Below are 24,389 nucleotides of genomic sequence, written 5' to 3'. Positions count from 1 at the left end.
CACGAAGTTGCGAGGACGGGAACGGGTTTATTTACAAGTCGGGATCGGGGACGTCACTGGACGGTCAGCGTCAGGCGGGCTCCACCACGGTCTCGCGCACATCGTGTTCTTCTTCTTCTTTCCGCTGCACTGCAGTGCGCCAGCGCCGCAGCGAGGCGTAACAATATAAAACGCAACATTTACCCAATAAATAACTAAATATACAGAATCTACCTTTACTAAATAGTTTCAGCGCATTATTAGCTGGCTTAATTGACATTCTTTTCACTGTAACTCGATTTTTGACCTATAGATGGAGCAGCCGAGCAATTCGACTCTACCCCGCTCGAGAAGACGGGCGATCCGCACGGCTAAAACCCTTTTCTCGCGCACGTCTCCGCTGGCGTATCCGCTCGCCCGTTCCGGCCCGCTGGCCGTAAAAACGCTAAGCTAAAACTGCCTATTATGACTTGCAGCGCACGAGCGTGTGGCCGCAGCGTTTTCCGGACGCACGGTGGTGCCAACACGCGGCATGCCTGAACACAAAGTAGAAAGTATTCTGCTGTTCCACCAATCAGCCGCATCCCCCGCGTCGTCTGTCCTCCACAATGTGAGATCAGTTGCGACATGCGCCTTGCGTTGGCGATGCGATAACGCTATGCTCCTTTCAAGGCTAGACGACAGAGGGGAAAAGGTTCACTGTGGCAACAGCAAAACCCTTTCCCTTCTATTTGCAACAGCGCCGCTTGCTGGCCCCACCATGCTTCCGGTAAGCGCTCCGGCCGCGCTTCCCGGCGTTGCAAGTCATATTGAGCGCGATAGTACATGTAAAAGTAATACAAAAGGAAAACAGCGAGTCCGTAGCGATCCTGTCCTAAAGCGCGCCTCCGGCTCCTGTAAGTATTGAATGCACGCCCTGCCCAGCTTGCGGCGGGGCGTGCTGCAATTTCAAAAGCGGAAAGCTCATCCAAGTACCATTTTTGCAAGCATAGCAGCCAACTGGTTTTCTAAAGCAAGTGGTACGAAAGCACGACATGGCAGCCTCCAATGTTTAAAAAAGCCAAAAGACTGATCGGCCCTCACATACACAGGCTCCCGTGTTTTATTTTTTTTTTTTTATTTATTTCATACTGCAGATCATCTTACAGATCCAAGCAGAACAAGATAACACAGATACACGGGTAACAAGTAAAATAAAAAGAAATAACAAGTAAAATAGAAAGAAAAACTAAAAATAAAAATAAAAAAGGCATGCAGGATGACTATGCGCTTACATTTTATCATGTCAGAGAATTCCACTCACTGATGGTACGCGGGAAAAAGGAAAATTTAAAAGTGTCAGTTCTAGCAAAGTACGGGGTAAGTGAACCGGGATGATGGTGACGCGTGATGCGTGTAGCTAAAAACGATAAATAGGGTGCAGGATCAAGAGCCAGTTTGTTATTTATGAGCAAGGAAAGAAATTCTCGTCGAATATTTTTTCTTCTTACCTCAAGAGGTTGGATACGGTTAGATTTCATTAGCTCAGACGGAGAATCAAAAGGTGAAAATTTAGAATAAATAAATCTTATGGCTTTTCTTTGGATTCTTTCAATTTTCTTAATATTAGTATTAGTATATGGATCCCACACCACGCATGCATATTCGAGTTTAGGCCTGATTAGTGAGTTAAACGCGAGAAGTTTAACCTGAGGGGGAGCTTTGGAAAGTTTATTTCTTAAAAAATAGAGTTTGCGAAAGGCGGACGAACAGATATTTTCCACATGTGAATTCCAGGACAGATTGTTAGTTAATGTTACACCCAGGTATTTAAAACTGGAAACTTCCTGCAGTGGTGTTTGTCCGAGATGGTACCTGTGCTCAAAAATATTTTTTTTACGTGTCACGCGAAGGAAGTTTGTTTTTTCTTTGTTTAAAGCCATGTCCCATTTCTGGCACCAGGTAAGGATGTTAGTTAGAGAAGTGTTTAGGTCAATCTGGTTATTTGAACATGTAATATCTCTGTACAGCAAGCAGTCATCCGCAAACAATCGAATCTCAACGCCCGGAACAGTTGTGTCGACGATGTCATTAATATATAGTAAGAACAATAAAGGCCCAAGAACGCTCCCTTTAACAGTGCTGCTAGCTGTGCACGTAAACAAGGCTCCTCGTGATTTGCAACGCAAAATGGCGCACGTAGTTTAGAAGACAAGGAAATGTTAAGCGGTGCTCGTTACGACATCAAGGAGCCACCGGAACCAAGGAGCATATGGAATGTCTTTTTGTAGTTATTTAACAATGGGACATAATAAAAGCAGAAGAAAAACAACCTCATCCCACCGGTGGGATCCGAACTCACGACCTCCGAATTTCGCGTCCTGCGCTCTTCCAACTGTGCGCATAGTTTAGGAAAGGCATAACACACAACCATCACTTAAAAGTAGCCGAAGGAACGACGGCAACGGAGGACAGCCAGCACGGAAACACAGGGGACCAGAGACGTTAGGAACTCCTTGTGCTGAGCTGCCAACCCTGCTTCGAGGCCGCACCTTGGCGTTGCTCTGTTGTTAATCATGAAAGTTTGCGTGCGCGCTGTATGTAGTGCAGACGTGAGCAAGCTTGCCTAGAGTACTTGAGCGTTGTGCTGCGGAGCAAATAAATGCGCAACTTCTTTGCTAGGGGCAATCCGCTTATCCCTGCAGGGTCGGCATTTCTATTCGGCTGCGCTCGAGCGCTGGTATCATCACTGACTATCAGCACCTGCACTAATATTTCGGCTAATTTCCTGCTCGAAGCACCATCCGAGCGCTCCAGAGAAGTGTGCTCACCTGTGGACAAGATCCGAAAATTGAGCGCAGAGGGCAGTTAAGATGACGCGCAGAACGCATTCGAAAAGCGTAGTGACTAGGGGAGCCTACAAACTGCTGCGGAAAGACCGAAGAAATAAGGTGCGGGGTGCGCGGCATACTGCACGCACCGAGGAACAGCCAGAGGCCGAACAGGTTGCTGAGTTTTCAAGGCGAACCGAACAAACGAAGGAAAACAGGTACAGTCTGAACAAGAAGCACGCGAGGTCTATGGCAAACGTGTGAGTTCAGCCGCTGCTCAGCCGCTGAACAGCGCTCAAGCGTATGTCTCGTTCCCTTTGTTCCTCGTCAGCGCGTACCAAGCAGCCCACATCAGCCCTCTTCTGGAGTACACGACGGGCCACGCAGTCTGAAGAAGACCGGCAGCAACGACACTCAGCACGAGAAGCGCTGGTTCAAACACGGTCTATGAACCGGGTGACCCTTTGCCTCAAAGCAATGGCAGCTGGCAGTTTTTAGCCATACCTTGACCCACTAGTGCGGCAGCCATTAACATCTTTTTACTATTTCCTTGTAAGGGCGTAACACTTGTGCGGCTTGTGAAGTAACGCAACAGGGCCCGCACATTCATAATCCCCTAATTAAGGCTCTAGCGGACACCGCGCAAAAGTAGTCTAGTAAAGCATGTACTCACGGCAGAAGGAATTGTACGAGGCCTCAAACTGACTTCCTGCTAAAAGGGTTCTCGAATAAAGGTGAAGGGTTCTCGAATTCGTCGTGTCCGTCGTCACAGCCTTGTTCGAGGCTATGCCACGTGTCGTGAAAAAAACTGGTATCGCTTTTTTGTTTTAATTCTGGCGCAAGTTTTCTGAGTTCGGCCCTGCAGAACTTCTGCTGGTGTAATCGCCCCGTGCTGACACATGCTAGGAAAGGGGGAAAGGTGAAAAAGAAAACAACGATAAGGTAGCTTTGTCTCTTCCCTACTTCTCGATGTGCCATTTCATTTACATGGAATGACCCATATGCGATTAATATCGGCACGATGGTTGACCGCACCGAAACGCACGTGCCAGTCGCCGATTTCATGGCGGTCAAGAACCACCGCATAGTATCACCGCGCCACGTAGTACCGTTACGCCGCGCCACCAATACATTTCCCTCTGCAGAATGGTCACACAGGAATGACTACCGTTGAGTGTAATCGAGGCGTTGCTATAGATGAGATGCAGAACATACGCGCAGATTAGTTATGCAGTAGAGACTTCCTGTAGAGATTACAGAAGATGTAAAGGATACCAGTGCATGTTCCTTTAAAACTATTATACCCTTGTTCACAGACAGTATACTCCCGCATAAAGGGCTCGCCATAAATCCATTATGGTCAAACTCTGCATTGCATAATAATAGTTTACTATATCAAGGCTACTCATGAGTTATCAGAGCCGTTAATCGCAAAAAGATTTCCATTGCAGCACACCCACGACACCAACAACACGTTTCCATAAATGCTTCCTCATAGCTCCTCTAATTATCAGATCGATAGTAACATGATCTTCGTTTACTTTTACCAGCAGAAACCGACAGCAAGATCTGTACACATTCTTATTATCGTCTGCACTGCCTCGTAAAGCCGTCGAATGCGCGTTCGATGCCAGGATCGTTTCGGCCACATCCCCAGCCAACAAGTCTCAAACTGCGTACTTTTCACGTGCTTCAAGGCGAAGTAAGGGAACGGGATCACTACCTGTAAGCATGGACGAGACGCGTGAGCAGCGGGATCACAATGAGTTTTCAAGGCGCTTAAACTCTCTGAGACGAGTGCAGTGCGAGCCTACGTTAAATGACGACAATAGGTACAAGCTAAGCGGGCGGGAAGAGAAGCTCCTCGACCGTGTATGCGTCGAAGACTGTTTGGTGGCCCTGGTAACGGTTCAACTGCAGCGTCAGCTCTTCCTGGCAGCCATCAATGCAGCAAGATCGCAGCGTGCCGTCATCCTCGGCGAACGTATATTCGAGGACGACGATTTTGTCACCTCCCTCGAGGCTTTGCTACCATTCAATGGTCACGTCTTGCACTCCACGCCGTGCTCCGTAGAGAGCTTAGACGGCGTGTACCTAATGAAACCTGACCTCTTCGCAACTTGCCTGGATGACGGAATCTCGTGGACGAGCAACATTCCCCTCGTAATTCTCCGGGACTTCCATCACTATCTGGACCCGAGTCATCCATATGGCAAGATCATTGCCTCGTTTCAAGAGAGTCGGCAGCGAAAAGCGTCCTCTACAACAAGGCTTCTAGCGATAGTGGAGAACCTGGACGTCAGCGGCATCGACGCTCTTGAATCGGAACTCAAAAGCCTGCGGACGCCGCTGAACCTCGTTTGCTGCCTCGGGACGTCAGCGAGGCCTTACGCAAAGGATGTCGCCATAGAGGTCCGCCTCGTTTCTCTGCGTCACTCCTCTCTGGACACAGGCAAGTTTCCCTGGCTCGACCAGAGCAAAATCAAGGCAGTCAATTCAACGTTACGAGAGTGTGGCATGGTGGCCGCGCGCCGCCAAGCCCAGGATATAGTCGCAGGCAGGCCGCCGGCAGAACTTCGAGATTTGTCATCGCAATTAAAGAGGCTGCTCGTTGAGGCCAAGGCTAAGGCTGTCCTAGAATGTGTGCAAGGCCGGTCGGTTGCCTTAGTGTCGACAATAGCTTTCCAGCGCGCCCTGAAGAACGAGATCCGCGCTCAGCAGTCTGTGGCGCTCATTGCCGATCCCAGAAACGCTGCTATCGACTCGCCTGCCATCCTTGTGGCCGCCATGGCGGACGTTCCTATTCTGGTATTGTACTACTGGGACGCAGTGCTGCTTTGTGACATGCCTGCAGGCGTTGATTGCGATGAACTGTTCAGGAAAGCCCATCGCAAGATTGCCGTTGCTACCGAACCCGAATGGTTCGATTGGAAGGAAGCTCTAAAGCTTTACGATGACCTCGAGGAAGTTCTTCAGCGTGTGAACGACTAAAATCCTGATATTCTGTATGACCCTTTTCTTTTTCTCGATGTGTGACTATTCGGTTGTTTTGCTTGGCCTAGTATCCAACACCTTGACGGGCATAAGCCGCCGCACCGTGGTGGCATTTGTGACATGTGAAGGTTGGAGATAAGATTTAGGTAGAAACCCGTTCGCTATTTCTTGACACTGTGAAGAACATACTGGTATCAGTGACGCTCCGTCCGATACATGCGTAATTCTCGAGGCTCACCCTTGGACGCCTGCCTGCAAGTTTCTTGAGACCTCCGCCCGTTCGAGACATGCACGCTAACGTTCTGGACGGCGTGGCCTGGGCATATCAGCAGTTTCTGTAGTTACACTAAGCGATCATCGGCCTCCCCTTGCACCGTTCTCTGCGTGGTTAATTCCGACCCTGTGTTCCAATGAAACGCTCAGCCGACATAAGCGTGCACTGTTGCACTAGACACGTTGCCTAGCTGAGAGGAGCCGGTGGTTTAGTCAACTATGATTATTATTCAATGTATTTTGCACCAAAAAGGATATTGTTACATTCGCAAGCCCTGTACTTGGCATCTTTGCTGGAAGCGAGTTGTTACTCAATCACACATCCCCAACGTAACCCACGCCAACTGGGATGCCGCCCTGACCAGCTGGGACCCGAAGGAATAGCTTTGTACGATCCAACGGGCGAAAGAAATCGGGGAATCCAACTGTGCTTTTTACTGATGGAAGTGACCAGACTTAGTGCCAATAAAGTTTTTAATCATCATCATTACTCGACACTACGGTCACAGCTGGTGCGCTTCAAGCTCCTAAGATGAAGCCCGTAGACCGCAGGGCACTTTAGATGTAATCGTTTCGTCGCTGGTAAAGAAGCGAATGTGGTTTCATGCGACACCGGCTTTTAATGCTACTCGCTTCAAAACGATGCATGGCTAGTGATAGTAAAGCATGCAATTCGTGTAGCTGGCTCGTAAAATGCGCGCTAACGGTCAATATACTATGCATCCGCACTTTGAGGGGCACGTCGCATATTGCGGGGAAGTAAATCGAGGGTGCCGGGAGTGGAACTAATATTTGCTGTCGACATTCAAGGCTAACTACTATCAACGAACTGCTAGTTAGAAGTCGACGGCTGCCAAAAGACATGCGTGGCAGCGAACACGTACTGGAATTAATTCGGTGTTTCTCTCGTGGCTATATTTCGAGGACGACCGGCCATCAAGTGTCGTCGAAGTTTGCAGTGTCTCGTCTTCAGAGCTGCGAACCCCGGGCCTGGCACATGCATAGGTCACCTGCAGTACCGAGGTGGCCCTTCAATTGATCCGATGCATGCCTAAAAACTGGTGCCGCCAGTCGTTTGACCCGCGACAAACATGAGAACACATTCTGGACGATCGAAGGCGCTCGTTTGGCTGATGATATTTTTTGCCTTGGCGCTTTCGACGGTGCTGCCATCGACACGGTGAACAACACAGGTTAATTTTCATGGGACCCAGCATCAATATTTTCCAAAACGGCAAACAGTTGCTTTCGCTCTCTTACTCCAATGCCAGTGGTATTCGCGGACACCTAATTAAAAAAAAATGGTACAGACACTTACGACTACTTACATGTGGGAATGCGAAAGCTTGTCATGGACGCAAGACGTGGACGTTTGGTTGCGGTTTGCGAAGTCAGTTTATCTCCGGCGATCAATCAATCTTTTTTTTTTCGAAGTATGACACCACCCACACACAAACACAGGTAAGCACTATGCAATGAGAAATCGTATGACACCGACTGGAAAGCTGTACGACACACAGTTGTGTCACAGTTTTGTTGTCACGACATGACATGAATGTCACGACATGAATGGCTTCAAGTGAAGTTCGGCCAGTGGCGGGTATCATGTATAAGATTGTCCGACGTGGCGATGCTCGGCTTGCTTTGTGCGTACTACGGCCGCTTGATGACGTCACCCTTGTTTTGCTTGCCATCACCGAGATTTTCTGCACCATTTTCTGTACGCGATTTTCTGAGTGATGTCACAGCCGCGCAGCCGGTGAGCCGCGCGCCTCCGACCGAGAGAGAGACTGCGCATGCGCGACACGCAGCTGGCCCGCCGTGCTCTACTGCGCATACGCGGCAAGGGGAGGAGGAGGGTCGCGGTGGAAAAAAAACACTGTCATGGCGGTCAAGGAGAGCGAAGCCGACGCTGTGCGGCCAGGGATATACCGTACAGGGGGTAAAGCTGAACCGCAAAGCGGTCCACGCATGTATGTCGCCATCTTGAACGCCATCTTACAACACACTATTGTGGCCAGCACAGTTTTTTCTCGCAAAGTGAAGGATGGGTGAAGTTTGAGTTTGAATTCGGAAAACTGCGGCAGAGATAATAATTATATGTCATTCTTACGCGTATTTTCAATGTTTTAAACACATTTTGTAATCTTTAGCATACTGATTGTGGTCACTTCTTTTAATATCGGACGATTGCGAACATGTTCACGAGTGAACTGAATAAACGCTCTCGGAGTTTCAGTTTTAAACTTCTGCTTTCGAACCTGATTTCAAGGCACTTAATTCAAGGAGCTGCATACGACAAGGCGTCACTCACGCTCTCGTTCACCGCGATGCCACCTTCGTGCGTTGATGCATGGCAAAAGCTCCAAAAGGATCGGGCACTTTGCATCATTTGTGAGTAAACGTGGGAAGAGATACATAGCACATTTCACGACAACTGTCTACTGTAAAGCGTGTAAATGAAAAACTCCCGCTCTTGGAACTCTCTTTAAAGGCGGCTGACACCAAGCGAATGAACCTTGCAGCCGTTTACTTTTTCACGGCATTCGACTTTCTTAACGCCATTGCCTCAATCTGCTTGACAGAGAACACGTTGGCGATACTTATAAAGTACGCAGGTGTTCTAGCTTAAATCCGTTTTAGTACGATTTTCATCACTAATGCATGCGGTAATTAAGGTAACACTGTTGATATGAACGGCCGCGCAACGACAACGGCACAAGAAGGACATGCGCAGTCTACCAACTATTTATTTTACGGAAAAGAGGCACACTTATAATCCTCAGCTCAAGCGTATCTGACAGCGCATTATTGCTCCGAACACAGCCAGTGGCAGGAAATCGGCTTGTAAACAAGACAGCATACATGTAATCGCAGGACCCTTCTTATCCCGTGCGTATAAAGTACTTGCGGCACTATAGCTTCTCATAAATGGGTTTTGAAACCAAACAGAGGAATAAAAAATATCTCAGCAAAAAAGCAGTGTCACACATTAGAAGCAAAAGCGGCCGTAAACCTAAAAAAAACCAACACAAAAATAATAACAAAAACCCACCACAACAACCAACCAAGCACCCACAATTTAATGCGCACAGTGCTGGACACGAAACGAAGGTTTCTCGAGCGGTACATGGCGTTTCATGCATTTCTGCCTCCACCTTGTTTCATTCGTTTGTGATGAAGCTCTGAGCGTTGCTGCGTACGAAAAATCCCATTATGAGCTCGTCTCGCGCCAGAAAAACACGGCACCGTCTTCCTCGGCGAAGGAGAAAGATTTAAAAAAAAAAAACGCGAGAGGCCCGCGGTACTCTAACAAGCCTTCGACATTTAATATAACAATTGTAGGAACGAATTGCGCACAAAAGACACACACAGGAAAACACGAGGGAGACTGAAAGAGCGCAAACTATCAACTTTGGGTTGGGACTCACTTCAGAAACGTAGGAAAGTACTGCGTTTAAAATTATTTCATAATATATTTCATTCTAGAACTGGAATAGACAGAACCAAATATATAGCCAACCCTGATTACGTGTCTTTACGTAGAGATCATTCACTTAAAGTTAAAGAATACAGGTGCCGGACTGACCTTTTTAAAATGTCTTTTTTCCCCAAAACGGTTTCGGAATGGAACAAGCTGCCTGAGGAAGTAGTGTCCATATTATCAAATGATTCATTTTCTTCCATGCTGTGACATTTTTTTGTGTATAATTCCGTGTTCTTTCTATCTCATTGTTATCTTTTTTTTTGTAACCACCTGCACGCGGTGGCATTTGTGTACTTTTTCTTCTACCCCCCCACTGTAATGCCAGCCAATGGCGCTGTGGGTATGATGTTAAATAAATAAATAAATAAATAAATAAATAAATAAACTGGTGTTTATTGGATTCAGTGCCGCTTTATAGGCAGTGTGCACACGTGCCTACAAAGAGGGGAAGGAGGGGATAAGGAGGCAAATCAACCCTGCGCGACAATCCATCAAAAACGCTCCAAAAAATTCGCGAGGTCATCTCAGCTGTGGCCGAGAACCTTCTTCGGAAGGTAAAAAAAGGAAACCGCGCCAACAACGAGGAGCGATTGCCGCGAAGAAAGACTACGGTCATACCGTATATGCACAAGGTGGCCCACAACATAAAAAAGTGGCAAAAAGACATGGCGTCCCTGTGGTGTTTTCGGCGCCACGTAAGCTCGCCGGGTTATGCCCAAGGATCAGCGCGGAAGGCGCTCGACGAAGAGCATGCGTGATAAAGCATGCGGCACAATTCGTAAAATGCGTCACGGGCGTTGTGTATCTCATCCCGCTGAAGTGTGGTCGCGTGTATGTGGGCCAGACAGGACGCTGCGTGAATGAACGCGCAGGGGAGCATCAGCGTTCAATTAGGAATAGAGAAGGAGCGAATTTGCCTGCTCATTGCATTGCATGCACCGGTTGTGAGCCACTGCTAAATAATATCAGAATTCTGGGCAGGAGTAATGACAAAGTTTCCAGTGAACTTCTAGAGGCATACCACATCAAGGCAAGAGGTGATAAATGTGTGAGTGACACCTCTGTTTCATTGTACAACGCGGAAAAGAATTTTTTGGAGCGTTTTTGATGGATTGTCGCGCAGGGTTGGTTTGCCTCCTTATCCCCTCCTTCCCCTCTCTGTAGGCACGTGGGCACACTGCCTATAAAGCGGCACTGAATCCAATAAACACCAGTTTATAGTTTGCGCTCTTTCAGTCTCCCTCGTGTTTTCCTGTGTGTGTCTTTTGTGCGCAATTCGTTCCTACAACAGTATGCACCAACTCGCCCAACAAGAAGTTCTTCCTAATATAACAAAACGCTGAACATTCAAAATAAACCAGGCAGAGCAGTTGCTCCATTTACCTTGGGCATTCGTTGCCTTTGCGAATTGTGTTCGCCCTTTTGGGGCCAAAGCAAATTTCCGACGTATATTTGCACTCGACAACAGAGGACATGCAAAATCCCGTGCGCTCTACAGACGAATACACTTCAGCGCGTCACAATCGCGGTACTAGCCTTCAAATAACAATTCAGAAGTCACAAGCCACCTATATGAAATTACAGTCGGTATGCGACACTGCATACCACTGAAAACGATCCAAACGCGACGATTTTGCCGTTGTTTACAGCAGTTTAGAGCAGTCGAGAGCTACTCTGCATACCGCCATCTTCCCACGGACTACGTTGCCAGGTTCCAACTCCGTTCTTTGCCCAGATTTAGAAAGTGACAAAACAGCTGGCAACACACGCAAACCGTTGTGTGATGGCTGCGTTCATGCGTTGCCCACTGAAATGCATGGGCTCAATGGGCAGCTTTCCCTCTAGAGTTGGTTGTATTAACTCTATGATACCGTACCTCTCGCTATGTATATCCTGGTATAACTGAGCTAAACCACTGCCAGTTTTTGTCTCTCCGGCTGACAACGCGGTGCGTGTCCATAAAATGGCGGATGTGATGCAGCACTCTGTGAGGTCATTTTCATGCGTAGGGCTGATCCTAATCATTGTTCCTTCACTACAATGTAGCCTTAACTACAAAGGGCATTATTCTCTGAGATATACATATACGCACAAAGCAGGAAAATGCGTAGTTTTGGCATCACCAGTTATGTTCACAGACAAAGGCGCCGTAACTCCTCGGTGGGCACCTCAATCACGCTGGGGAGAAGGTATGAAGGAGACAGTAACAGAAAGAGGAAAATTTCTTTAGCGTGCACTCAAATCGCATTGCAAACGGGTGTATTTTGCACTGCGCCTCCATCGAAACGTTTTCGCACGGGCCGGGATACGTTTTCGTGTACGCATGCTCAGTACCCGAGCCTCATACCTGAATCCTAAAATTTCTATCCCTTCTGTGTTCTCTCAGTAAGGCTGCCATGCAAAACGCGTAGTACAGGATGCAATGAGAGCTGCGTGGTAAGATTGTTAAAGTGTATACTTGGGGTACTTCCTAAATTCACGATCACTAGCGCAATGACTTTAAAAGCCGCATTGTTGAAGCGTCCCGTGGACTTTTCAGCCGAGTTCGCTGCTGCGTCTGTTTGCTCGAAGCTGGACGTGCGCAGGACCACGCGCTACAACAGGGATGCAAAGGGTGCCACGTCCCCCATTATGCGAGGCCAAAATACAGGTAACGCCAGTATGAAAGGGAACACGGGAGCACGAGGCCTCCGTACTTCGCGAAGCGGTGCCGCTGAGATCCGGCGAGAATCGGTGGCATAGGTGCATGCGCAAGAGACAAAGGCGGCTGTTCTTACCGCGCATGCGCCCGGCCTCGCCCATGCTCTCTGGCTGTCGGCGGCAGCGCTTCGCAGACCGCGGAAGCAACGGGCTCCTGTGTTCCCTTTCATATCGCCACTACCTGTACGTCCCAATTCATTTTGTAGATGGCGTGCGAGCCTTACTATCGACGAGCACAGTGCCACACGACTGCTACGCACTGCTGCCTCGGCCTTTCTTGCGCGTCGGCAACGCTAACCTTTAAGTGTTGCTAAGTGCCGTCTCAGCCAAAAGTAACCGGGAACAGCTGGTTTGTTCTTTAGCAGCGTGGTGAAGCACTTATGGCAGCCCTTAAGGTCTGAATCTTTCTAAAGTAAGGTGAAGCCTTCTCCTCACGTTTCGAAACCTTTCGGTCTTTATGGCAGGTGTAACGGCTCCATTATACGGTTGAGAAGCAGAAACCTGCTGCTCGGTTACTTTTGGCAAAGGGGTACATACTATACCTTCAAACGTTCCAGGCCTCGTGAAAGAAGTATGAAGGATAAATTCTCTGGTGGCATTTTTTTCAATGCCAAGACTTATAATCACACACAATCGTCAGACTGCCTCATGCTAACTATGCCGTTCAGTATTCCGGCCTAAATGGCCTTCTGCCGCGGTGTATCACGTCGTGTTGGGACGCAATGCATGGATATGACCGTGCTTCTCATAGCCTGTCAACACCGGTCGCGTCCAATCCAGAGCTAAGAAAAATAAAAGACTCAGTGATTTCCACCCCGAGCAGCACAGCTTATCAGACCAGTATTGGTAATGTACTGGCGAAGGCCAGTCCTTCAAAGGACCAGAGCAAATCCCTCCATTTATAATATTGTGCCGATTATCTGTGCTGCTTTTGACCGAACACAGGGCCGCGAATACCGCCGTGGGACCTCTTCCATCAGACGTGCCGTGACATACTGCACTGCCGACTGTACGAAGCAGGCAGTTTGATGGGAGATGAGGTGCTAAACGTCAGCTCTGCGAATCAAATCGAGATGCATGCAATAGCAGCGCACCTGGAGGAGCTCGAGAGAACGCGAAGTAATGGCGAACCATCGACGCTCAGGGCAGAACATACTCAGAGAGCCGGGGATCGCCCGGACACACGTGGCGTCATCTGTACCGCAGCAAATGCGGGATCCACTGATCATGTTTTGCAGTTCATCTCCTGAGTGACTTAGCAAGGCAATGTCATCAGCGAATAGTAGATTACTAAGGTATTCTTCATTAACTCTTATCCGAAAATGTTACAATATTCCACAGTTGGCTCACAAAAGAAAGTTATGTCCAAGTAAGCTGGAGTTGCTTCTGCTTTTCCGCCCTTTGGAAGAGCCAAAGAACAGGGTGTTCATAGCCATGTGGTTTTGAAGAATGCTGTACGTAATGGAGTCAGGACCAGCATGCATATCCCAACCAGCTCAGGTAATTGACCCAATATTGGAAATAGATGCTTTTACATTGGTCCTTCGTAGGAACACCCTTTACCAATACTTTTCCAATATTGGGCCGACTAACTGCGCTGCGACAAAATGTTAGTGCACTTTTCATTTCCCCAATTCGTAAAGAAAATTCGATACCATTTCGAAGCTGGCTCACCGCTGGATATCAGAAGTTGACCGACCGCAATAAATTTCGGAGTATTAATATAAATTACGGTCGGTTAACGGTAGATTAGTGAATATTAGTGGGTGGATTAATGTATAAGAGTGGGTCGGATTGTTACTGTCCCGTACGACAATGCAAAAAATGTACTCCACACAGCATGCAGTCCACGGAATAAATAATAATAATAAAAATAGAGAAAACCAAAGCCAGAGCATAGTCATAATAACAGAACAAGTCAAAACAATGCGCAGAAGGCAAATTAAAAGAAAGAGAGAAATCAGCGTGAATAATTAGGAATTGAGCTACTTATGAGGTGACCCATTTGAAGGAGATGATTGATTGATAACAACTTTTATTTCCACCGATGTAGGAGGCCCCCTACTACCCGTCCCTGGCACGCAGGACTAGGGGACGGGGGACGGGACCTCCGCGACTAAAGACTGGCGAAGATACATCGTCTCTTCGCGGCTTTAGCCGCCAGGCGGACAGCTCGTTTCTGGTCGGCGGGGACCTCGCTTCGCAGAAGGGCCTCCCAGGCTTCTCTACTCTTAATATTGTCCTCAGCACCCGGGGATCCAAGGCATTGCCAAATTATATGATCTAGGGTCCCCGTCGCTCCGCAGGTCTTACATTTGTCACCTTTTTTATCGTCTAACGTGGTTTGAAATAACCAGACGGGGTTAACGAAATTTCCGGCCTGTAATCATCGCCTGGCGATGGCCTCTGTATTGGTTAAGTTTGGATCTAGTGGTGGCATTAGACGCCTGCCTAACCTGTAGTGCACGGAGATTTCAGCGTATGTTTGCAAACGTTCGTCGATCCCCTGGGGGTCGGGTGGCTCTACAGTTACCCGGAAGTAGAGATCTCGGGCTAACATGTGGGCCGCCTCGTTACCGGGGATGGATGTGTGTGCTGGGACCCAAATTAAGGTGATCTTGCGATCAATTTTGGCTGCGGACAGAATTCGAGCCGTTTCTGGCGAGACCCTGCCCTTTCCGATGTTGCGGATTGCTGTTTTGCTGTCACTAAGAATCAAACTAGCCTTGGTACCGGCGCAAGCAAGCGCTATTGCGACCTCCTCGGTCGTATCTATGTTTCTACTCCTAATGGAGGCGGCGGTGACTGGTGCACCTCGGCCGTCGACTACTGAGGCGACCGCCGCCCCCGACCTGCCACTCGCTGCGTCCACGTAGGCAACCTCATTTGCCCTGATGTTCCCGGCCCTTTTAACCAGCGCCTCCGCCCTCTTCTCCCGTCTTTCCCTGTGATGTTCTGGGTGCATGTTGCGGAGGAGGGGGGAACGAGATGGCAGTGTGGTGTGACACAATGATTAGAACATTTGAAGGAGAAGAGCAGAAGTAGCATGGTCTCGGAGAAGGTAGGGGTGAACAGATGGTGTGATGTCTGAGGAGCGAAGAGATTTTAAGCGAGAAACTAAAGAAGCAGTAACGGAACAATCCCGGAAGTAGTGACGGAGGTCTTCACATAACATCCCAGAAGAGCAAGTTGAAGACGGAGACAGGCCAACTTTTTGAAAACAGAACGCCAATCTACCATGCCCAGCAACTAAAGTAATAAGAGGATTCCTGGGTAGACGAATAAGGGGAATATTAAATGTATCAGGGATCCAACTGAATAATTTAGTGCCCCCATTGTTCTCGCGCCAAATATGTTCCATAAAAGAAGTGAAGAACGTTGTAAATGGCAACGCACTCAACAACGTGAAAGGGTAGAAATATGTAAATTGCCAAACTGCCCGGCACTACCTGCAGCTTGGTCAGCTAAGTCATTACCGAAAATTCCGGAATGACCCCGGATATGAAATAAAAGAAATGGGGCGAGAGAAGACAAACGATAGAGATCTTTCTTAATGGCAATAATAGTCGGATTGTAAGAAGCAACTGAAGACAGGGCAGAAAGCAGAGATAGAGAATCGGTGTAAAATTGAACAGGCGTAGAGGAAAGGTTACGAATAGCATAAGCAACAGCAGAATGAAAGGCTGCAAGCTCAGCTGCATAGGCGCTAGAGGGTGGTTCTAAAGACAGGCGATGAATGTATACAATATTTTGTCTTGAGCTAAGAACAACAAAAGCAGCACCAGCTCAGCGAGGAGTGAAAGACCCATCAGTGTAAATATGCAGGGCGCGTTGACAAGAAAAGAATTCCGCTTTCTGAGAGCTAAGTTGAACAAAAGAAAATTTGAATTTCATTGAGGGATGGTCATACCAGGGATTAAATGAAGGTTGAATTTGAGAAAGGTCATAAAAGGCATGTCCGTATTCTACGGATTGTCGTAACGGTAAAAGCATAAACTCTGCGCCTAACTGGTCTAGATAAATACGCAAAGGAAGAGCGTTTGGAAGCACATGAACAGCAGTGGTTCGCGTAGTATTATAGGCACCAGTAAGAGCCAGAAGGGGGTTCGTTGAAGCGATAAAACGCGATCTCTTAGAGGGAAAAGTAGCCAAAGAAACCACCAAGCTGGCGCGGCATAGATAATTGTAGGAAGAATAACCTGATGATAAATTTGGCGCATAGAGAAGAGAAACACGAAAATGGAAATGGAACCAATTCAGGAGCTTCGCGGTACATGCAAGAATTTCCGTTTCCAAATGGTTAACATGGGGTATAATGCTTAAGTGAGAGTCAAAGACAACACCTCAAAATGTAATACTTTATTATTTATGAATTTAATTTAATAATCTAATAATGATATTTTAATACAAATTTACCCATTTTTGCGCTCTCCTTTCCAAGCTTCCACTCCATTGATTTCGCAGCTTAAAGCGGGACTAAGGAGTCCACTACTGGTTACAACGGACAACGGCGACGGTGGCGGGCAACGGCGATGACGACGCCGCGAAGCGGTGAAACCGGCACCAAAGGGCTGCGCTCTAAAAATTCTGCGGACAGTTTACCATGGCTTAGCGCGGAATTTCGTGCAAAATAGTGCTCGAGCTGAACTGCATTATAATTGGTTTTTTGAGGAAAGTAAATGGCAGTATCAGTCTCACATATCTAGGTGGACACCTGAACCACGCCGGGGTGGGTGAGCAAGAAGAAAGAGAGAAAGATGTGCCGTGGTGGAGGTCACCTCACCTCAAAACATTAGTACAAAGGAACAGTGGGAGGCTCTCTGTCCTGCTGGGACCTGCAAGATTGACGCCAGCTGGATCGTCAGGCCCCGGCGGCAGCGACAGCCGCAGGGGTTCTGAACTAAGTACTCCAACCACCTCTCAAGACCCTTGAACATTTATTACTGTGCATAATAAACGTTCTACTCCTACTACTACTACTCCGGAATAATTTCGACCACCTGGGGATCTTTAACGTGCACTGACATCGTACAGCACACGGGTGCCTCTTGCGTTTCGACTCCATCGCAACGCCGCTGCCGCAGTCGGGTTCGAACCCGGGTACCCGGGCTCAGTAGACAAGCGCCTTGACAAGTGAACCACCGCGGTGAGCACGCTCGAGCTCCCTATTCACGCCGTTCAGCTCGGCGAAGTTCGTTAGAAGGCCCCGCCTCCCACTTTGTACTTACAACAGCGTCCTGTGTATCGAGTGCCGCCAGGATGGAGACGTCTGATCAGGTGGGCGGTGCCACGAAGAATGACGACATACGCAAGGTTGTGCAAAAAACTAATTCAAAACCAATAAATCACTCTTTCCTAGTGGCCTCTACAAAGCAGTGTAAAGCGTGGCTCGGCCACCCTAGTCGTATCCGACTGGTTAGAAATGCATTCGCCAGCCTCAGGGAGTGTTTTCATCGTAAGCTCCATACCACCCCCCCCCCCCCCCTCCCCCCATCGTTTGTTAGATACATGGCGGACAATACGGCCCATCTGATCTCCAATCTTGTGGGAGATTCTGCAGGGTTGTATCGATCTTGAGGTTGCGGTGAATAAAGAGTCCCTACACTCTTACCTTATCGTGTTCAGGGATAGGGCCGCTAGCAAGGGAGGCACTCCGGGTTTGGCCTAAGGTGCATGAAGTCTGATTTGGTCTCGGAGCATTCCAGGCCACAGCGGAGAGCGTATACGCCTACGATAGTCGCCGCTTGTTGCTGGTTGTCCTCGATCTGTCGCAACGAACCATGTGTTGCCCAGAGCGTGATGTATTCGGTATGCAGGGCATACCTGATGCATTGGACATCATCTAGCAGTGCGGGAAGGTGAACCATGGCGAAATTAAAGAGGAGGGGAAAGAGGACTGCTCCCTGTGGAGTTCCTCTGGTACCTAGAGAGTACGGATAATGCTCCTGGTCTTGGGTGCGTATATAGGTTTGCCGATCAGTGCAAAATAGAAGTTTCCTAATTCAGCGCCATCTATCGAGTGAAACGCGAAGCCTTAGCTGCCGCCATTAGCTTGGCGAGCCACTCCGGTAGCATCCGTGCACGCACGCAGACGCGACGCCGTCCGTGCGGAATCGCCCGCTTTCCCCGCGTTTCACAACCGCAACCGCTGTGTTGAGAATTACCCGCATCATGCCCGTTCACTGCTGTGTGCCACTGTGCAAGCAAAGAGGAGTGCTCGACGAAAGCGGCTCGAAGGCAAGTACACTCATTATCAACCTTTTCTCATTCATGCACTTAGTTCGTGCGTGACCTTGCGTCTACTTCTTTTGTTGTAGGTGTCCTTCTATTCCTTCCCACGGGACGCTTATTGGAAGAAGAGGTGGCTGATTGCCATTAAACGTGACGAGGGGAAGTTTTTCAAGGTCACAAAATTCACCAAAATGTGTTCTAGGCATTTCGTGGAAGACTGCTATCTTCGAAACGTAGCGGGGAATCGGCGTTTTCTCAGACAAGATGCTGTGCCGACTGTGTTTGCCTTCTCTGCGCCGAAGCCTCCGCCGATAAGAATATTACCATCTAAGCATAAGTTGATATTATATTCTGACGACTGAAAGAGAAAATTCAGGGGGCACTTTGGCTCTCTGAAGTGCTGCAAGGCGAAAGCGTTTCCTGGCCACTGTTTGTTTTTATTTACTTTTTATTTTTCATATTGTTTTTGATTTATTTTTGCTCCTTTTCTTAATTTTATTGTTTTCATTTTCACCTTATTTTTATTTGGTGTTTATTTTATTTTTATTTTTTATTTTCCTTTTCTTGGCTTTACTCCTTTTATTTTATTTATGAAGCCCATGGATTCACTAGATGCGCCTTTATTTGTGCTGGAACTTTGAGCCTTTTGAGCAGTGACGCCGAAAGGCGCACGAATCTGCCGACGAGTCTGTCGACACGGCTGCCGACGCGTCTGTTGACACTCCTGCCGACGCGTCTGCTAACGACAGTATGAGGCATTAAAGGCTTTCGCCTTAAAACCTCGAAACAGGCATTCATGCAGCATAAACTCTGCCACCAAAAGTGCTAGTGCCGCTACATCCGACCTTGTGCCGCCCACCGATGTTGTCACCGAGCCACCGGAGGCGGCGGAAACGGGCGACGGGAGCATTCCTGCCGAGGCCAGCTCATCGAGCAGCATCGGTGACGACCCTGCGTGCGATTGTGTGTGCTCGCGGGAAATGGCGGACCTCAAGCAAAAAGTTGACGCTCTGATGGCACATATTGAAACCCTTGAGGCAAAGCTTCAGGGCCAGGCAGAGGAACTGAGCTTAGCAAAAGCCTCTTTCTACAGGGTGCAACGTGAAGGTGAGCTTGTAGAAGGTAAAAATTTGCGGCTTGAAAAACGACTGAGTCGAAAATTTTCCATTGAATATTTTAAAGACAGCCCTGAATACATAGCATTCTACACGGGCCTTCCAAGCTATGAGGCTTTCATAAGCTTTTTTGATTTCCTTGATCCAGGGGAGAACTGCGAAAATGTTAAGGCCTTGCCAAGGAGCTATAAGGAGGGCACTAACAATGCTGGAAGGCACCATTTGCTGCCTGCCAAGGAACAGCTGTTCTTAGTGCTCGTGGGGCTTCGTCTTGGGCTGCTCGAAAAAGACCTGGCCTACAGGTTTAGGATTTCACTGGCAACAGTATCTAGATTGTGCGCGACCTGCATTAGCTTCATGTACTTGCAGATAGGCCAGCTTAACCTCTGGAGGTCTAGAGAAGAAGTAAATGAGTCAATGCCAGCTGTGTTTACCACACAGGGGTACTCAAGTACTCGAGTAATCATAGATGCAACAGAGCTATAGCACCAGATGGGACGATCACTTTCTTGTCGAAACTATTTGCCGGTCGATTTCTGACAAGGACTAGGTGTAGAAATGTGGATTTCTGAAGCTCGAGTTTCAGCCTGGAGACACAGTCACGGCTGACATGGGATTTAATACAGATGACCTCCTTAGTAAGATTGGTGTCGCACTGAATAATCCTCCATTTTTACGGAGAGACTTTTTCACAGCAGAAGAAGTAACCGGAACACAAGAAATAGCAAAACTAAGGATTCATGTTGAGAGGCGTATTCAGAGCATCAAAGCATTCCACATTTTCGACAGGCCGGTTCCACTGACCATAGCGCCTGTCATCAATGAAATGTGGGCTATTTGTGCATTTCTGACCAATCTCCAGAGCTCGCTTATAGGGTGCAACGATATTGAATAATGCATGCGCACTATTTGGTAGTATTTTCATCGCTGTAGATGTATGCATTTTCTTCCCTTCTTTGCAAATGTATAAGGGATGTTACTGTACGATGTTTTATTATGCTGCATGCTCTATTCAATGTATAGAATGCCTGGACTCCATCAGGCACAGCACATCTGCCCTTGCATCCAAGACCTCGCTATCTGAATAAAAGGTTGATTGGTTTATGGGGTTTAACGTCCCAAAGCGACTAAGGCTATGAATAAAAGACGTTAATATCATTTGTATATGTTTCATGTCGAAATGTAATAGACAGTGAAGCAGTTGTGTTATCATTTTCCACGGCCTTTGATGACCTGTAGTTTATTGCTCTGCCAAAAATTGGAGAAGTGTGTCAAAGTAGAATTTGTATAGCTTGTTTTTATATAGCTGCCAATCAGTTTTATCGAACGTTATCCTTTCGATGACAATGAAATGTGGTGAATAGACAACAAAGTCTGCCCATGTGAGGCCAGTTAGTGCCATTTGGCCAAGAACTTGATAGCAATGAAAATCTTGGCGATGAAGCCTGATGACTCCGGTCACGTCCTTCACAAGGCATAACCCTTCTAGGTTCGGGAAATCTATATCCTTCATTGAGTAAGGACATTTGACCTCAACAATTCCATGGCTGCCTTCTTCTGGGTCCCAGACTATCCTATCTGGTGAGGCTCCCAGCCATGGGCAAGCTGGACTTACAGCAAATCCACAAAAAAAAGTCTGCACATCGTGCTGCAGTGCTTGCATTGTCGTCACATATCGGCGTATGGCTTGCTGCTCATTTGAAATGCCGTGCCTGAAATGAAGATACCAAAAATAGTCATGCACACTGCACTGAAAAGCAATATCTCCAGTTCACACAGAAAGGCTGCCAGTGAAAGCAGAAATATGATCATTAAGTAACCCATGCCGAACAATATTAGCTATCTTATAATTGTATTAAACTTTGTTGCACCAGATTGAAGCTGTTGTATCGAAGTGCCTTCGAATGTGTCTGTCAAAATGAACCGAGTTTGTTACAAGACGGCATGAACACTTATGACGAAATAACCTGTGCATGGATGGAAGAAATATTTTTTTCATGTCCAAGTTTGAATAAGAATGTACAAAAGCAGGGAGCACTAAATATTCATAAAGAGTTTTATTTCATGCACTGAACTTTTCGTTACTTTGGAATGCTTTTATGCTACCAGTGTTTGTTCACAGCGCTGCTAAAGGTTTCATGGCACATCAACTAGCCCTTACTGCCCTCTTGCTGCGATTATGTGATGCATTACTACAGGCCCCTTCATAGGCTGAGTCACTTTGGGATGTTAAACCCCATAAACCAAACCGTTATTACAGAGTCAATGTCCCGGCTTGTGTCCATACCAGAAAAAGGCGTCATAAAATGTAACACACAGCAACAGGTCATCCTAAAAGATTGATGCATTTTAAAAGCAGTGCATGCAAGGATTAGTCTGAGCACAAGACTATTTTTACATGTAAAAATGGTGCTTACTGGATTGCACTCACTCGTGACAGGTCCCTCTCGGCAGTCAACTTCTTGAGCCCCTTCACTGTCCAGTTCTTCCGCTCCATAACTGCACCAAAGTTGCATGCGGTCAGCCGTTGACGGCGGACTGCCTTCCATGCAGCACTCTTATTTTGCCCATGGGTACTTTTCTCCAGTTGAAGAGCGTCGGTGATGGTGAGAGTTAGTGACTGCAAAAAAAAAAAAAAAAACAGAATAATATGCTTGCTTAGGTAAAACCAGGTAGACTCCCGCAGCAGCCCTGCTTCGACTAGCAGGTTTCTATTTGAGAGCAACAACAATTTGCTGTGCATGATGGTTGAAATATATGTGCACATATGTTTACGCATAATAAGTAGCTAGATTCAGCACTTTAAAATATTAATACACCACCCTGCGTTATACGCATGTATGTTATATGCACTTAAGATAATAAAACTCAAAGCTGCAGCTGTGGACATTTTTTGGACATACTAGCCACATTCTTCTTACCATACATTATTCAAATGCGACATGTGTATTTACCTCAATTATGGCTTTCTGTGGTGGTGGCAGGTGTTGAGCTGAAGCCACATACACTGATGTTGAACGGATTATAGCTGGTTCTGGTGGAACAGAGTCGGCGCCTCTCACTGTGGAACCCAACTTGATGTCTGGACTAACATGGCTTGAGAAATGGTGAGGCACTAATGGCTTCCGGCACCATAACATACTCCCTTCGCAAGTTTCTCCATAGGAAGAATTTGCTGTTTTCACTGTCATTGCCTGCAAGTGCTCTGAAAATGGGGTTGGTTCCAGTGCTGAGAGGTCTCGTCCGAATTTCAGAGCAGCCTTTTTGACATCCCCTGCAAGCCTGGGTTTTTTGCGCGCTTCGTAAAGTCGAGAAGCCGTGGCACACTCCAGACCATCGGGCGGTACGGATCTCCAATCTAATTCGTCTACTGCGCTCGACGAAATCTTGTCTCCACGCGGTCGCCTCCACTTCTGCGGCAGTTCCGTGCAAGACAACTCAGGCGGCAGTTCTTCGTATCCTTGCTCCTTTAGTAGCACAATAGACTTCAGCAATGCCAGAGCGTGGTATCACGCACCGTTCTCCCGCGCAGCGCACTCACATGTGCAGCCTTCGATGAAGCCGTCTTGCGTTATCACAGCACTGACTTGATAAGGCGATGCAGTCTTCTTCTGGCTTCTAAAGCATCGAGCGTGCACACGCACGAACGTGAAGTCACTGCAAAAGAAAAAAAAGACGATCAAAGTAACTAACATTCCTTACAGCATGAACGAAGTGAAAAAATCGCAGGCACTCGGTTTAACTAGCTATGCCTGCTCTCCAGTACAGCCCCATAAAGAATGAGAGTTTGTATGACAGTTTAAAGAACACAATGATCCTTTATGCAGCAAAGAGCGCTGGAAAACAATAAAAGCACAGTCGCACAATGTGGCAGCTTACCGTGTAGTGAATGATGACGTTTCGATGGAATCGCACTGAATGTAGCTTTCGGCTACAAACTTGTGGCTGCGGTCATCGTTCCGCTTGCCGAGGCTCCTTGAAGCGCTGTAAGCTTGTATTCTGTCGGTGGTCAGGCTGTTCGGAATAATAGAGAGGCTTCTGGTCCACGACATTGCTAGCGAAGGGGAGTTACACTGTCCAAATGGGCTCAGTAAAGCAAGGGAGAACGCGGAGGCTGTCAAAGCAGCGTAGCAGCGGGAGCCGTCGCCAAGCTAATGGCGGACGACACCGGCGACCAGTGTTGCCGGACCGAATTAGGAAATTCTCCTATCGTCTGATCTACCTAAACGTCTTGTGGCCACAGTTCGTCTGTGACTAATACGGCACTTTATCTCCACTTGCAGAAATGTGACAAGAACGCACTAGAGGCGATCCACCGCAAAATTGCAGAGCGCACCCTCGACGTCCCCATCACGACGTCCAATCAACGGCTCATCGATGACCAACACCTTTGAGGAGCTACGCGAGACGCACTTCCACAATCACTACCTGCGGTTGAACAAATCCTCAGCCGCCAAAAGCCCCTTAAACCGCCTGCACATTGCCTACAAAGCGCATGCAGTGGAAAGGACGACGGTTCCAGACGACTGGCGCCACGCGGTGCAGCTCCAGCCTCTGCCACAGAACATGACGAAGGAGACTCAAAATGGCTGTCGAACCGGGCGCTTGACGGCCCTTAACGACCGCTATGGCTCTCGCTAAGGAGTCTTCTACACGGATGGTGCTGGCCCACACCACGGGGGATGGTATACGGCCGCAATAATCCATCAAAATACGTACATTCAGGGACTAACTTTCCGTGCGCCCAACATTACACACGCGGAGGAGGTCGGCATAGCACTCGCCGCTCCAGAACCATAC

At 47.8% G+C, this 24,389-nt stretch overlaps 1 pseudogene; it reads right to left on the bottom strand.

The window, feature by feature from the left end:
* Positions 1–20,171: 20,171 nt before the first annotated feature.
* On the bottom strand, positions 20,172–23,940 carry LOC149347592 (uncharacterized; annotated as a pseudogene).
* Between the last annotated feature and the right edge of the window lie 449 nt (positions 23,941–24,389).

The sequence above is a fragment of the Amblyomma mixtum genome, chromosome 4 (genome assembly GCF_055824585.1).
Source record: "Amblyomma mixtum isolate Tamu chromosome 4, ASM5582458v1, whole genome shotgun sequence".
In the NCBI taxonomy this organism is placed as follows: domain Eukaryota; kingdom Metazoa; phylum Arthropoda; class Arachnida; order Ixodida; family Ixodidae; genus Amblyomma; species Amblyomma mixtum.
The sequence above is the reverse complement of the archived record's forward strand: the minus strand, read 5'-3'. Positions and strand labels throughout refer to the sequence as shown.